The 17,378-nt window shown below is 41.1% G+C and overlaps 2 long non-coding RNA genes across 2 annotated transcripts; one reads left to right on the top strand and one right to left on the bottom strand.

The window, feature by feature from the left end:
• Nucleotides 1-10,873: 10,873 nt before the first annotated feature.
• Nucleotides 10,874-13,672, top strand: LOC106098736 (uncharacterized). Its single transcript, XR_001225018.2, has 3 exons — nt 10,874-10,932; nt 11,147-11,557; nt 13,651-13,672. It is a non-coding gene; the product is annotated as an uncharacterized LOC106098736 (long non-coding RNA).
• Nucleotides 12,571-17,159, bottom strand: LOC112844187 (uncharacterized). The gene is made up of 3 exons (XR_003216881.1): nt 16,417-17,159; nt 16,107-16,183; nt 12,571-13,825 (listed from the first exon to the last, which is right to left on the bottom strand). It is a non-coding gene; the product is annotated as an uncharacterized LOC112844187 (long non-coding RNA).
• Nucleotides 17,160-17,378: the final 219 nt, after the last annotated feature.

The raw sequence follows: 17,378 nt of genomic DNA, 5'->3' as shown, positions 1-17,378 counted from the left end.
ACACACACACACACACACACACACACACACACATTCTTTATTAACAAGGTAAAAAAAAAATAACTGTAAAACAAAGAAGATTGTTTCCTCGTCAGAAATACTAACAAACATGGTCTGAACAATCTGCACTGAGCGCAGGGAGGGTCCTCGCTTCATTTTGTGTGTCGTCACGCCTGTGTGCACACACACCTGGAAATGTGTGTGTTTTGTGTTTTCTTATTGTAAGAGTTGTATTGCAACAGTACACCAGCTTGGCCCAGAGGCCCTTTGGCCCCCCACATCATCCATCTCTCACTTAGAGGGTCACGGAGGCTGACTGGCTGCTTTCACTGCTCTTCAGGATCTCCATTTGTGTGTAGCTGATTGTAGAGGCATCTCTTCTCTTCTCTTTACCTGTTTCTACTGGTTTTTTTGTAATCATGCTTTTGTGTTTCTCAGTTTCTCTCATCATGTTTCAGTGTATTTGTGTTTCAGTGTTTTTTGTCTTTTGGTTACTTCCTTGTTGTTTTACTTTGAAAGTTAGTTTTCTGCTTCCTGCCTTTGTCTCTTTCCCTCCTTTTTAGTTCTTTCTCTGTGTGTTTATGTAGTCCTGTCTTCCTCTTGGTCATTAAAGTTTATTCATTATTTTATTACGTTTTGTATAGTTTGTGTTTCTAACATATTTAGTGTTGCACTTTAATAAATTGTAATTGTTCTTCATTTTGTTACATTTAAACTATTTTTTGTCTTTTGAATTTATTTAAATTGTTTCTCGTTGGGTATTATATGTTCGCTGTCTTGATGACTTGTCATTCTTCATTCTTCTCTGAAGAATTTTGAACTTAACTAACCTACACAAAAGGTGCTGTACAAATAAAGTTTGATTGATTGCCTGTTCATTGGCTTGCGTTTCATGTGTTCTCGTATTACTCGAGCTCAGGTTTTTGGTTCCTTTTTGATTTCCTTGTTGGACGTGTGTTTTTATCTTTTTGAGCCAATAAAGGTCCGTTTCCTGTTTAGCCTCCGAGTCCTGCATTTCAGCCCTCTATCGACCTATGAACTTCCAGACTGATTTTTATACCACATTATAGAGACTTAAGAGCAAACATTTAGCTCCTAAAAGCAGACCTGAATTTGATTCATTTATTTAATAGCAGAAATAAAAAAAAAACCTATAAAAGTCCTATGAAACAATGAGTCAGTCAGCTGTCGAGCCAACTACTGTATGAAACTGAATAAGGTAAAGGACTTTTGTTTGGGCTTTTACAGAAAAGGCTTTTAACCTTCATCTGTCTTTGGCTGAGTGCTGCGGGTGCTGCAGCAGAAAACGTGCACATGCTTTAAGTTTCTTTGGAAAATGTATGAATTCTTGCGGGATCAGAAATTCCTTGAGGGCATGACTGACGGGAAACACAAACAGCAACCCAAAACCTGCCAAACCCCCCATAGTACAGCAGCAGGCCACACCTGGAAACACACACACACACACAGATAACACTATTTCTCTCCATTAGGGACACCTTTTTTGTTATTATTATTTGGTCAATATTATAATCTCAGTTATTTTTCCATTATTAGTCTTTAATATAACAATATCATGCAGTTTTGACTGTAAAGAATGTCTTTAAGCAGTCAGTTGCTGATGGCCTGAAGCAGGCTGATACTTATAAAGTGCTTTTTTACTCTCACTGAACACTGAAAGTGCTTGGATGGTGGGTGAAGCTCGGGTGGCATATCCGACGCTATGCGAGAGACTCCAAGCAACTCGGAAATAACTATCACCATTACAAGTCGACCATGTTGATTAAGAGCTCCCTTGCCAAAGCACAGAAAAGCCTGTTCAGCTTATTTCACTTTGCCCAGAAATGTTTGATGTCCAAACAGATGCTTACTCTGAATGGCACTACCTTGGCCTCCAATAACACCGTAAGGAATCTTGGGGTCATTCAGTGTGGATGTTAACCGATTCTACACCAATAACATTTTATTGGAATGTTCCAGGTTCCTGAGATCTCCAGAAGAATCTGAAGAACGAAGTGCTAATGACAAAGTAGATCTAATTTAAAGATAACAAGTAGCTCTTTCAAACTGTATTTGATTATTTGAGACTGGTACATTTTTATTTTGACCGTCCTCTTTGAGGTGACTCGGTGGGGGGTGTGGGGGGTGTAAAAGATTAGGCGGCAAATCTCCATTTTTTAATCCTGATTCACTGTTAAGTGCTGACATTCGAATATGTTAAAAACTAAAATATTTTCATACACAGACAGCTTACTGCAGTTGTTCTGGGGTATAGGGGGTTAAATAAATATGTTAGACCTGATTGTGTTTCTGCTGCCGGTGGTCTCTCCTGTTAAAAAAGGGAGTTCTTCCTCTCTACCATCACTGCTCAGGGGGAACCCTCTTAATTGTTGGGGTTTTCTCTTTAATATTATATTGTTTTATCTTATAGGAGCCAACGCAGGAGCCAACTGTTGTGAAAATAAAACTCAAGCTAGTTTTAGTAATCACGGCAAAAGCTGTGGACAAAAAAGGGGTGTGCTTGATTTATAAGACAAGACGAAACAATCTTGGTAGCAAAACTTATCCTGATTAGATTGTTTCCAGAATTGTAATTGAAATTAAAATCTGTAAATCTAGTAGGCACAAGTAAAACACTCACAGCCTGCAGTCATCCATGTATTATGTCCCTTCTCCTTCAGCGTTCTGTTAGTGTAACTAATCCCTCACTTCCACTCCCCTCGGTTCGGGTAAATATATACCGGCCCAGCCTGTCTGTCTGTCTGTCTGTCTGTCTGCTTGGCCCTGGGCCTGTTCTGCCCTGCCCACACACACACACACACACACACACACACACACACACACACACACACACACACACACTCACAGGGACTTCTCCTTTACATTAGTGTGCTACAAGAGGGCTGTAATTGAGCTGGCATGGGCCAAGCAAAGACTCAGTGTGTGTGTGTGTGGTAAAGATCATGTGTATGAACACGTGGGAATTTAGTGCACAAAAGTCTGCTCCCACAGTAAACAATACTGTGTGTACACATAATGGGATTTTACAAAGTGTGTGTGTGTGTGTGTGTGTGTGTGTGTGCAGTCGCCCGAGGGAAGACCTACCTAATAATTTTCAGGTTTGTGAGAAGCAGCAGACTGGTTATGATTTACCCACACAAAGCCAGTATAATGAGCAACAGGGAGATAAATAATGTTAATAATGTGATACTTAATTAACTCCTGAGGGGGAGATGATCTGCCCCCCCCCCTCACAGACAGGTCAGAAGTCAGTAATGGAGTAGGTGATACGCCCTGGGAAGCCACAGCCAGGTGAAGGGAAGGGGAACTTATATTTCAATCTTGAAAGTGGAAAAAAAAAGTCGTTTAAGCATGAAATTTGACACTTTGTAGGTTTTTCATGATTTTTAAGCCTAGGACATATCCACAGGGGCTTTTTTTACAAGCTTTTCTGTGATTTAGTCAAGGATTTTCAAAAACTTCTTCAGAACCTAAAGTTGTTTGATCAATGCTGTTTGTCCACCATACTTTTTTCAAGTTTCCTCTCTTCCACAGTCTGTCCTTGTCTTGTCTTCCTCCCCTCACCCCAACCGGTCGTGACAGATAACTGACAGTTCTTCCTGTTAAAAGGGTGTTTTTCCCTCCTAATGTCACCAAAACGCTTGCTCCTAAGGGTCATATGATTGTTGTGGTTTTCTCTGTTTCCTCTTTGTATTATTGTAGGGTCTTTACATTACATATAAAGCTTCTTGAAGTGACTGCTGTTGTGATTTGGTGCTGTATAAATAAAACTGAATTGAACTGAATTGAATTAAGAAGTCAAAGCCGAGTCAAGAAGCCAGCAGGTCAGTCTATGAAAAATCAATCACTGCCTCCAGCCTGACCCCCTTAGAATTAATAACTTTATTATATTTAATGAAGTCATGCAAATATTTACCTCATATTATGAATATATATATATATTCTGAATTACACACCCTCAAAGGTTAAAATATCACCATATTATCAAATTATTTTAACACAAAAGGAATCAGGGCCAGAAGCTGAGCCAGGGATTATTGTGCAGGTTAAAAGGAGAGTTTAGGATTTCTAAGTTTATGTAGTTTGGATGCTTGTGGTTTGAGGATTGGGTTTTTACCTATGATGAGTTGTTATTATTATAACACCTTTTCATTTGAGTTTTTGTCCTTTGTCTGGTTGTTATCATTCTTGATTTCCCGATGCTATGTTTTGTTTTTTTTGTCTCCATGTTTAGTTTAACTGTCTTCTTACTTTGATCGTTGCTCCTTGTATTGAGTTTTGTCATGATTGTGTTTAGCTGTGCCTCTTTTGCAATCTGTTCCCACTTCCCAGTTTTCTGTTGATGGTCCTGTCTTCCCTTTAGCGTTGCAACTGTTAGTCTTCCCTGGTGTGTTTCAGTTCCTTTTTCATTGAGGATTTTAAACATAATACAGGTTTCTTGTTGCGTTTATATTTTTATTTTTTGTTCCGTTAAGTTCTGCATTTTCCTCGAGCGAATTCTCGGAAAACAGATGAAACATCCAGGGCACCAATGGTTGTTTCCATTCCTTTACATTACAGACAATAACTTGGTGCAGTTTTTTTAATCTATGATAGATCCGTCGTGCTGATGGTCAGAGCTGGTTTCTGTTATATGTTTAAACCAAATTGGATTTTGTCTTTAGGAAACGTGTAACATTAACTTGTGCATGGTGGGTTCAGTTGCAGCAATAAGAGATAAAACTCATCTTTTAATGAATGCTTCTATTTTGATGGAAGACTTGTTCTGTACTGTGTGGCTCCCTTTGAATTTCTCAATGATGCTCCTCACTCCAGTTCTTGGCACACGGAAATGCTGTGACAACTTTGTATATCCATCTCCTGTTTTGTTTGCATGAACACTTCTTTTATTCAGGTTTAAACTGGTTTGTTTTGCTTTTGGCGTGATGCTTTTTCTAGTTTAAGCAGTTAAAGCATCATTGCACAGCAATAGTTTGTGCTATGGCTCAATAAGTTGAACAGTTTTTCACAGGATAATAATACTGACTGGGTTATTTTTTTTGTTTTGACTGAAGCAAATGTGTTATTGTGTGCAAATAGAAATAAGTTATGCTTTTGAAAGAAAAGTAATATGTTATCTTTAAAATCTCTTGTTCTGTTAAAAAAAAGCACTTGGGAAATTTTGGATAAAAACTTTACATTTCATAAGGGGTGTAATAATTCTGCTTTCATCTCTACAAAACTTTGTAAATGATGAGAACAGAACAGAAAATCTTAACCCTGGATGGCAACACCGGAAGCCCCAAAACTGTTTAGGAGGATGAGAAATAGTATACAATTTTGACAAAGTTCCAGAAAGCTCTAGCATCAGGAAAGTGACATTTACAACATCTCATTGTAGATCAAATGTTTAAAAGAAGCCATGATGCCATTTGTTGAGGAGTAAAGTTTCACAGGTCAGAGGTTGATAGGCATGCAAAGGGTCTGACTTTGATATTGGAGACCACAATTTGCATCCATCAATCTTTCCCTAATCTAAACCACAACAGTGCTCTCACTGTAACCTGGAAAGAAGAACATCAGCACTAATAGCAATGTCATTTATGGAGCACTTCCCACAAACAAAGATATAAAACCGAAAAATACCACATCAAAGTGAAAGAAGTTCTTCATAATCGTTAAATAATATGTTTTCAGATGAGATGCAAACAAAGAAACTGTCTGATGTCCCCTGGCAGGTCAGCACCTTTCGACTAAGGAGGCCTCGTCTCTGTTTCTCCGCCTTGACTCAGGAACTACTTACAAACGCCTACGAAAAGGTCTCACGCTGTTCTCCCACTCACATGGGCTTAACAGGTCGGCGATAGAGTCAAGAACAAACACCTCTTTTACTGTTACTGTGGACAAACAACTCTATGATTCATCTGTCTCCAGCACAGCATTAAAAGACCTCAGTGGCGATGACTTCATTGGCAAGCTGTGTTCCTCTGTTCTGTTTTATTTCTGTAGCACCAGTGTGGTACTACTGGGTCTCCTGGAAATAAGGAACCAAAGAAAAGAATCATTCTAATTCTAATGTCTCACTGATGATGAGATAAAGAGCTAAGTTATTGCTAAAAAATTGTGATTTCTTTTTGAATCAAACCAGCTACTCCTGGGATGGATGTGGGGATGCCCAGTAGCTGGAAATGTTCTGTAAAGGGGCAAAGATTAAGAGGTTAACCACGCAGAGGGCAGTTACACTTTTTAATGAAAATATTAGACTTATTTAATTCAATTGTGTGCCTTAAACGTATTAATACTACTTTTTTAGAGTTTATCTGAACTCCATGCCCACTTACACATTTAATATTTCAGATCTCATTTTTCTAAACATAGAGCTCGTCTGCAAATGTAACTACACAGAATCCTTTAGCGTTAGTCACATTTTCCTTGTGGTTTCCAGTGTTTGTGTTTAAAGGTTCAGCTTCTGTGACTCACACTCCTGTAATGTTTAATGACTCCCAGTTAGTGTTCATGTTCAGGGTTGCTGTTCAAATGTTAATGAAAGTAGTGTTCCTGTAGCTGTGTGGTGTATGGTTCACATGATCGCCCACCGTGCCATGAAATATGAGATGTGCATTTATTGGATTTAACTTAAAGTTAAGTTGAGCTTTTACTTACACATATCGTGAGACTTATCCTCATCAAGTACTGTACACTCAAAAAAAAACTAGTCTTACTCGCCTGACTTATTAAATTCTGCAGTGTAGTTCATTCGTTGGCACCTTCGAGTGAAATCTGTACAAGATTTTGTAAAAGTTTTTCCCTGATGAGATGTGAGTGCTGGTTGGTGGGCGCCATGCTGCAGCGAGAACATAAGACTACTTCCCAGCTCTCGCTCTTAACAAATCCCCACAACCTCATCTCACCCTTCAACTCCATACTCGCCTCGAGGGATCCCGATCAATAATTCCACCAGACTGGAGCCCATAAAGAGTGAGCTGCGAGGGGGCAATGCACATGGTGAGAGCCTTCAAAGTGCTTCGTATGGTGGTGCCGGTAATGAAGGGGACTACAGTACATCTTTGCTCCAAGAAAGGCTTGCATCTATCAATTTCCAAGGAACCCTGAAAAACAGGTGAATGGTGTGACACCACAGGACCTGAACAGGCTTCACGGGCGATGTGGCTGCGACGCTTTGTCATCCACCCCCTAAAACAGACGAGCTGCACTTGAGCCGTATCGAGTCCAAAACTTGCGGAGTTAAAGAGCTTTAAAGTGACAGCAGTGATGTGTGCTCGTGTATTTGGCATACTGATCAGGGCCTTGCACTACTGTGTGGGAGAACTCCCAGGCCCCATTCATTATTCAGGAGAGTGTGAGAGATATCTGCTTCCCAGATTACTTTCCCTCTGAGATGGAGGCGAGAGAGAGGAAGACGAGAAGATGAAGATAGAGAAGCAGAGGGAGAATTAAAGGAAATGAGAATGTGGCTGCATTAAAATATGTACACTGGTGTTTCAAACTTCTTATTCATTAAAACATCAGCGTTTCATTAACTTTAAAAGAGTCGGATGAATCTGTTCTTATCTTGAATTAACTCTTGATGTTTGGTTGGTGGATGTTTGGATGCTGTGGACATGCATGGGCGGTGGTGGTCTGGGAGAGCAAAGAGGTCATAGATCCCAGTAAGAGTTCATGACCTGCAGTAGTTTACTTGAAGAACTTTAAAAACACTGTTTAATAAAACATAAGTTAGACCAAAGAGGCGCAGAACTGAGTAAACTGGAGGTAAAGCAAATTTATTTAATGCTGAATTAAAGATGAGTTTATGCAATCCAGAGGGGAAAAGAGATGTCATCAGAGGAGTGTCTCATTAGGTCAGTTTATCTGAGAAAAACTCCTTTTCTGACTTTATTATTTCAATTTTGATGACATCATCTTCTTGCTTTATTTTGGTAATTGGTTTTCTTTCTGTATCTCTTGCTTTTACTTCCTGTTTCTCGCCGTCTCTTGATTGTTTTCACCTGTTGTTAATTGTCTCCTATGTGTGACTAGCTAATTATTCCTTTGTATATGCATAGCCCTGTGTTCCCGGGATATTCTCACAAATTAGATCAACTTTCACAGTTTCTCTTTGTGCTTAAATAAAAAAATATATGAAAAGGGCTCTAGCCTCTCCTGACACAATAGAAATAACCCTCTTTCTCATTTATATCATCATTTTGGGATGGCGGTAGCTCAGGAGGTGGAGCAGGTCATGGTTTAATCCCTGCTGCTCTCGTCTGCATGCCAAAGTATCCTTGGGCAAGATACAGATCCTGACGCATCCACCATTGTATGAATGTTAGTGTTATGTTAATAAATATTTAGACCCAGGATTTCTTTGTGCTATGAAGTTAACCTACTTTGGGAGGTTCCCTTTGTTTGTGTAGATTTTTATCAGGACCCTGGTCTGTGTTGTTACTGCAGGACGATGTTTGTGTTTCCACCTCCGTGTTTTTATTCCTGGACTCTGCTAAAGAAGCTTCGCATGAAAATAATCTGTCTTTATGTTACACTGGGGCTCGGTGCAGCCCCTCAGTTCATACTCTGTTAAATAAGCTGTTTTAGCTCCACCCCCTTAAAGCAAACTTCTTTCTGATTGGCTCCTATTAGTAAAAGAAGCTTCGAACATGTGGTGGCTGGGGCTTCTGTGCCTGAGATGACCATATTGATATATCCCCAAGATCCAAGGACAGAAAAAAACCTGAATGTTTGGAGCCGTGTGTAGCCTGAGCAGAAGTACTGTACCTACTCCGACCTTAATGTGAACTCCACCACAGGAACAGGAGGTGTCTGACAGGAAGTAACAGCAGAAGAGACCCACTCTAAACGCTTCATAACATTATCTGACAATAACTGAGCTACAAGGCCTGTAGAAGATTGAGACATTTCAGATCAAATTAACTAAATTTAGTAACATCACATGTTCATTATGTGCCATCAAGCTGCCAGATCTGTAGTCAGCTAAAACACGGAGTGCTCTGAATGAACAGTGGGAGCTTTTTGTTTATTTCTTCTCTAGAAACAATGATGCTACCACAGTATGCAGCTCAGACTAAGCTGGTTAAATCCATTTAAGTGATTTATTTTCTTTCCTGTGGTACAAAATGTCCTGTTTGCTTCTGCACCTGCCAGCAACTCTGCAATATGACAGAGAGTCTGCAGCAGTCTGCTTCACAATTGGATGGCAGTGAATATGAAAGGGAGGCTGCTTCTCCTGAGAGATTTGATAAAAGAGCCCAGAGATCTGAGGTTGAGCTGCATTTCTTAGGAGAAGGAAATAGGCAGGAGCTTTATATACATACATATTTTTTACATCTTCAGCTGCTGAAGCTAGCAGCACTTCGGTGCCGAGCTCTCAGCTTGGCAGCGGTTAATGTCTGTGTTTAAAACCTACAGATTAAAACGTACACGCAGGGCGCAGACAAAAGGTTTGATCTGCTCCTGAAAGTTGATCCCCTCAGCGATCTTTCCTGCTGAGCTTGAATCGACTCACGCACCTGCAGACGTAAAGTTTAATGCACACACCGATACCTGGGGAATACACAAAACCAACACACGTGCACTCGTTTTGATGGCAGATAAAAGCAGATTACGACGACTCATGCTGCTGCAACCAAGAAAGCAGCTGTAAACTGCAGCAATCCAGAACCCTCGGTGGACGAGTGCTCGACTTTGATATCAGCAGGTCACGTTATTAAAAAGCAAAGACTTAAAGAAACACCTATAAAAAAACCCACCATGAGCACACAGTTTGGCCCAAATCATCAAAGTTTTCAGACTGCAAGGCTCGCCATTATCTCTAATGTACATCACCGATAAATTAAATAAATGCCCCAGAGCTTTCCTGGTAAGCATCAGCTTTCCCTCACTCACCATCCATGCTCATTCAGACCACACACACCGCAAAAGGTGTTTGTGAGGACCTTTCAAAGCCTTCGGTGCAACTAAGTGACAGTATTGTGAGGCATCATGTGAGGAAAATAACACAAATAAAATAAAACTGCCCGTGGTTTGCGTTGCAGGCAGTAAATCCGGCTTGGATTATGGATTCTGTTTGTGACTTTTATGGACAGAATGAAATGGTTCAGGTTTGGTGGAGGTAGTCATGGTTTGGGGCTGGCTTGGGGTTCCTTGCAGTTATTTTTCCACAGCAGAGGGGTACAGGTGGCTCTTTCCCAGGATGGTTCTTGCCTTTCAAACCTGCCTGTCATGATTAGTCAGATTTTTAAGGTCCAGCTCGAGTCACGACTCTCCACCAGATTGTCATCATTCAGCTTGTTTCGATTATTATTCCTCGGCTCGTGTTGTTTCTCTGTTTTCGTAGCCTAGACTTACCTGTTTAGCCAATCACAAGCAACAAAAGCCTTTCCCAGGATCTCCAGGCTGGTCTGTATACCCTGAGAAGGGAACCAAGGGAAACATACCTGCCAGTCACACCTACCTGCCACCTCCAACCAATCCGGCCTCTCCGAGTAACTCTAGTCAGCCCGTTCAAAATCGAGCCACATTGATACCCCAGTGACTCACTGGGTGTCGAGTCCTTGCTGCCTTCTGAATTTTGTGTAAATAAAGTTGTTGAACCGCACTCTCATCATGACTACAGGATCCAAAACAGTGTCAGGTCCTTGTTAACCGCACTGTACTTTGCATCTGTATCTGCATATCTCAGTAAACATGGGATTTCTGTCTATAATTTTAGATTTTATCTTATAAAGTTGCTATTTTTGTTTTAGGACACACTGTAATGTATTTGTTTATCACTGCTGGTGTCTGTGAGCTACCAGCGGTTTGCTTTCTAAACACAATAACAAATAAAGCTTTATCTTATCTTTGTTTTTTCACAGATGATCAGTCATGCTGGCTTAAAGCTCACACTGGAGATGTTTACAGTCCAACATGAAGGTCAGAAGGTCTCCCTTTTTCTGCTGGAAAGGTCCTAAAGGACTCTGCTCTTTAACCCGACACTAACTATGTTTAAAATGTTTTTTTTAAACACAAAAGAACCAAACAAACATAAAATTCATATTCTGATAGCCCAGGGTTAAAGTTAAAGTTAGGGTTCGGGTTCCTGAGGTATATCTGTGTTTTTATTCTGCTCATTTGTGTCTGCATCGAGGTGAACGTCAGAGAGCGTTGATGTGATTGAGCCTCTGAACCGGACGCCTCCTCCTGAGGTGTTTCAGGGAAGTTCAACTGAGATGAGACCCTGATGTAAACCAGGGGAGAAGGTATTTCTTTGGCCATCTCTGCCCATCCGCTTCTTACACTGACCCAGATAAGCACAAGAAAAATGGATGGATGCTTCTGTTTCATGTGATGGTATTCAAGTTTCACAGATCTATCCTGACACTGATGGACTGAACCTGAATTCAAATTTGAGATACTTTGATAAGAAGGTCCTCATGAAGACAAAGAACAAGCGAATCTGCTTGAAGCAATATAAGAAGATTCATCTCACTGGATTTGTAACACTCACACTGCCTCCAACAACCACTGAAAACAGCGAGATGAAGTTGGAGAGACGCAGGTTTGTGCCAGCTGCTGCAAACTCGCTTCTGAACTCGTGGTGAAAATGTGGTTATTCAGAGTTTTTCAGATTCCATCAGCGTGCGGTGACGGGGGAAGAAATGAGCGAACCTGGAGCTCCTTTTAAAGTTTGGTAATCTGAGCTGTCGCACGGGGTCCCAGCCCACATCAGGGGAGCCCCGCTGAGCGTGAAGGCAGAGGGAAGCACAAGAACGCTGTTTATAATGCTAATGCTGCGCTACATATTCCTGTGGGGAGGATGAAGGAAATCTGTATGAACCACACGTGTTTTTTATATTTTAAATTATGATTTGATTGGAATTATTCCATAAGACAACATCTCATTGTGGCAGTTAAAATTTTCTGATATTTCAGGAGCGTTTCTGAACAAAATCCAATTTTCCACATCTGTTGTTCAGGTTTAGTTTGAAACAGGATCAAGAAACAGCCCAACTGTGAGGACTTCACTGGAAATATAAATGCTAATTATTTAATTAATGTATTACGTTTTCAGCAGATGAGATGCTTAAATAAATTAATATTCTCTGTACAATTAATTTTTTACCTGATTTTTGCATCACAAATGACACAAAGTCATAATTAATGACAGGAGACCGTTTCAGAATATCTGTCATAGATAAAATAAAAAGTATAGGTTTGAGAAACAAAACCAGAGACATAAAAAAATAAGTCATAAATGTTTGTTTGAGGGTTAAAATGTAAATCACAAGATTAAATTTTGTCAGTCACAGCCCGGTCCGTACCTGAAACCTGATTCTCTCGTGTGAAAGTGCTTATACATCCTGACACCACTGCAGTTTAAAAGGAATCTTTGTCTTGGGTATTTGTTATCTGACACTTACAGCAGTATCAGTGTTGGGTAGAAATATAAGCTACATACTATCCTGTAAAACAAACAATTTCTTTTCTCTTCGGTCTCTGTGTGTTTCTGTTTGTGTAAATGTTATTTTTATACGAGAAAATGTAATTTTTATACAGTATTTATTAGACATTCTTTACAATATAAACAAAAACAATGTTAAGCACTCATTTCATACGTAGTAAAACACAGAGATAAGATTTTATGTGAATCCTGGACTATGCAGTAAGTTCCTTTCAGATTAAATGTCCTCGAAATACAAGACATTTAATGTGAAAAGAACTTACGGACAGGAAGAAGGAACGAACAGAACAATTTGGGTTTCCTGCAGCGGTCAGGCAGCCACTGAACATTAAGTCAGATTAGAAGTATAAAATACAGCTCAGACTAAACGTGCAGGTAACAGCAGAATATCATAAAGCAGCTTTTCACCTGTGGAATTCAATCCTGTCATTTAGTTTGGATTAAAGTGAACAAAAGCAACACGAACTTCAGTGTTTTATAGGTTTAACAGGTCAGATGACAGTGTGTATGTGTGTGTGTGTGTGTGTGTGTGTGTGTGTGTGTGTGTGTGTGTGTGTGTGTGTAGGTTTGAGCCTCACACTACTTCTTTCTCCATTTGTTCTGCAGCGCTGCTCTCACGTCTGATCAGAGGAGCTGCTGAGTGTCTATTTGAAGTGTCCTTGAGCAAAGCACGAACCACTCACCTGCTCAGCAGAGAGAGAGCGTGTGTGTGTGCATGTGTGTGTGCGTGTGTGTGTATGTGTGTGGTAAAGTGACTTTAAAAAAGTGTGTGTACAGCTGTTTGGATCTGAGTTTCTTAATGTGCTACTGCAGAGCTGGAAGCTGTTTACGCAAGTGTTTGTGTCAGCATTGTAATTTTTTCTGTGTGTGTGTGTGTGTGTGTGTGTGTGTGTGTGTGTGTGTGTGTGTGTCTGTTGTATACAGGATTGCAGCAGGTGTGTTTTAAGCCTACCTTATAGCGCTGTTTATACGATTCAGGGTGTCCAAATTGCTTTGTGCTGTACCTTTTGTTTGTTTAGGTGTTTTGTTTGCGTGTTTGCGTGTGTGCGCGTGTGTGCGCGTGTGTGTGCGTGTGTGTGTGTGTGTGTGTGTTATTTTTAGGGCAGCAGAAGCACAGAGGAGGTGTTTGGAGTGTTTTAACAGGCTTCATCTGTTTTCCTGTTTGTTTGTTTGTTTGTTTGTTTTTTCAGGTGTGTGTGTTTTTGGGGGGGGTCAACCTGGAGCGTGTGAACACACACACTCCTCGTGTCCGCACAAACACCAGCGGCGTGAACAGCTACAGCGGTCGCGTCGCTTCTGTCGCCGTCCGTCTGTCGCGTGGTTGATGGCCCGTCACCTGTCGCCGGGCGGATGGTGTGGGGACATCTGAGGAAAGACAGAGATGTGAGGAAAGAAACTGAGACCGAATTAAACATTTCTTAGTGTCTCAGCTTGTGTGCTGTTTCAAAGATGGCTTGCAAAGGATGCTGGGAATGAAAACAAAGCAGATAACAGAAACGGCAGACGAAGGAAAGCGGAGGAAAAGGACACAGAGCTGTCAAAGAGCTTTTAAAAACAGCATCCTGCTGCTCTAAACACCCACCGCTGCAGGAAGTCTGTATTATTCCACAGCTAAAAATAGTCCCCATTCTATATCCTCCTGTTTGCCCAGCTTGTTTTGGAAAAGGCTTTTTTTAACCATTTAAATCTTGAGGACCAACCAGCAGGCTCATCACTGACAGATGGTCCAACAATAAAAAGTACTTGGAGGATAAAATCAGTCAAATCTGAGCAGAGTTCCCACCTGATCCTCTCGTCTGAACTCACAGTCCTTTAAAGGATATTTGAGTCCTTAACAGCTTCACGAGTCTGCGAGAAATCTACATTTAAACTCTGAAAACACTCGCAGATAGAAGATGACCCTGGTATCCAAATGTTGGTAAAAAGGAGGCATTTCATGTGCTCTAAGTGACCCACAGGGTGATGGGAGCCTTGAAGGTTTACTCACAAGTTTCCTTCAGTGAAAACAGATCTGCAGTTTATTCAAACTATGATAGATCCATCATATTAAAAAATGTGTTGAACAGAGCATTTTCTCTTCAGACTGTGACTCTTGTAGTGGCTGTAAAACAGTTTTTAATGGATCTTAAAGTGTTTTCATTCCGGAGAACTTCATTTGGACATCTCCTGTACTTACGACGCCAGGAGGGCTTAAACATGCTGAAAAATCACCAAATTTTCCACCCGTGTGTACTTTGATGGCCTGTAGTTAAAATAAATAAAACATTCACAATATGAAGGTTAAAATTTTGCATGGCTTCAGTAAATATGCTAAAGTAACTGCACATAAAAATCAGCTGACTCTCAATGATCCAATAATCATGCCTCATCCTTCTATGATGCCATGTGATCATTTCTTCACCTGGCTTTCACGTCACTGTGGTGTTTAATAAAAACTGGCCACTAACAGCCTTTCTTTAGTCTGATCGCTGTATTTTAATTATAATCAACAGTTCTTCAGCAGTAGTGGAAACTTTCTGTTTGTTAAATGAATCAATGCAGTCGAGAGTTCTGCAACCAGTGACCCCAGCTGAGGCTGCAGGGCTTTTATAAAGAAACAAAATGAACACAGAAAGGAAAAGTGCTAAACTGACCAAAAAGGTTTACTCTGATGAGCCAGAATCTAAATACCTGCCTCACTTCATGTTCGTCCCTCTGAAGGCGTCTCAGAGTATCACAAGCTAGTGCCTGAATTATGGTTGTGACTTACGATGTAACCAGAAACCCGTCTTAACCCGACGCCGTGACCTTCCACGTAACCTGACATGCATCTCCTGAGAAATGTAAATTCTAAATAATTTAGCACCCAGCTATTTTTCCGAACTCCTCCACTTGTACAATCCCAATAGAGCACTAAGATCGTCCAATCAGATGCTCCTAGCGCAACCTAGGTGACCGGGCCTTTGCAACCATAGCACCTAGACTCTGGAATAACCTCCCTGTTCATATTCCTACCGCCGAGTCTATCCAGTCTTTTAAATCACGTCTTAAAACCTATCTTTTTACTTTGGCTTTTGATTCTAACTAGTTGGCTTGTTGTGTTGTCACCTATTGTTTCCTGCCCTGTTTTCTTATTGTTTTGTTTTAATTGTCTCATGCTTTTACTGACTGTGAAGCACTATGGTCAACTTTGCTGTTTTTAATATGTGCTATATATTGTAAATAAATTTTAATTTGATTTGATTTGATTTGATGTAACGACACATCAGGTTGGCACAGCCCACAACGAGTCTGATTGGAAGATTACGGCATAGGGTTAAGACGGCTTTCCGGTTACGTCGTAAGCGACAATGAGGATTTCCCACTGAAGCATAATTCAGGCACATTATGTCAGGAAGGAAGGAAAGAGTTTGAGCCGACATGGATCAGCTGGTTACCCTTTGATTTCTGCAGACAGCTAACAGCTACAGTCGGCTATGATGCTATCCACCTGCTAGTCACAGAGGCCACGCCCCTAATGATGCAAACTTTAAGCCTGAATACAGTTAAAACAGGTGAGTTATAAAAGCATTCAAACCTCCTTACAGTTGTTATGAAGGGAGAAATTAGCTACAGAGACCAAAACAGGTAGAAAATTGAACATGGGAGTTTATGTGGACTGACTCACTGTTGGAGCCTCAAGTGGACATTAGAGGAACTGCAGGTCTCCAGATGTTCCTGCTTGGTTTCTCAACAACCTGCAATCTACAAACAGATGTTTGTGGCAGACAAAAATCAAATAACAGAAGAAGAGGAGAAGGCTAAGGCTAACAGACACAAATTCATGGTCATTACAAAGATGCTGATTAGCAGCAGGAAGGTGGCTTGAAAGGAAGTGTCTTTAAAAAGCCTAAAAAAGTCTATAAACTCATCCTTCCTTTCTTCAAAGAACCCCTCCAACATACACACACATGTCACCTTATCTCGTCTCCTCTTACCTTATTCCCCTCTGCTTCCTGCTACCTCTCTCCTTCCTCTGCCCCCCCACACCCCGCTGGGAGCTCGTTATGGCAGCTAAAGAGCTAGACCCTAAAATCAGCATTTCACCATGTTCCCACAGTCTGCCCAAACCAGCCCTAAGGTCAGAGGTCAAAATTAAACGCTGCCAGACTCTCTGGGAATCCAGTGGGCAGCTTTCGTGGTTGTTTGCTGGCAGTGGAAAAATTATTTTGGGTGTCGGCTGAAGAAACTGCAGAAAACTCCAGACTTTATTGACACAAGTGCAGTCATTACTGGAGAAATAATCAAACAGAGTCAGACAAAGGCTCCATTTTCCTCGCCAAGACGTTTGAATCCGAACATCATTGCTTTTATTTTTTTGATTACCGAAACACCGAAACACCTACAGAGCCCAACAGCACAATAAATCCACGGCTGAGGTTTTTTTATTGTCTCATTTAGGAGCAAGTCCAATAACTCAGTTTGTGCAGCTTGTTTGCTAAAAGTCAAACAGCAGCGGTGGCGAACGGAGGGACAGAATCCACTCCGAGAGGGAAAATGAAGCCACGGGGACGAAAAAAGCCGAAGAATTTAAAAAATAAAGGCCGAGCCATTCATTGTAAATCTTCCAAGCAGTGAGCTTTCTCTTCATAAGTGCCCTTCATTGATCCTGCCGGTCGGCGGCAGAGTGCTACACATCCACCCCCATCTCTCCACCTCTGTCTCTTATCCCAAAAGCAGCCACAAGTCAACAGCTCTGACTGCGTTTTAAAGTGCTCCTCCAAAAAGAGAAGGGTGTGTGTGTGTGTGTGTGTGTGTGTGTGTGTGTGTGTGTGTGTGTGTGTGTGTGGCGTTTTACCCCAGCGGCTGCATTCCTTAGCCCCCGTTAGCATTCAGCCCACATAGGTCACGGCCAGCAGCCTTTTGTGTTCGACCAGCCTCGCTGTCACTGCAGTGCCGT

The sequence above is a fragment of the Oreochromis niloticus genome, linkage group LG16, assembly GCF_001858045.2.
Source record: "Oreochromis niloticus isolate F11D_XX linkage group LG16, O_niloticus_UMD_NMBU, whole genome shotgun sequence".
Classification (NCBI taxonomy): domain Eukaryota; kingdom Metazoa; phylum Chordata; class Actinopteri; order Cichliformes; family Cichlidae; genus Oreochromis; species Oreochromis niloticus.
The sequence above is the reverse complement of the archived record's forward strand: the minus strand, read 5'-3'. Positions and strand labels throughout refer to the sequence as shown.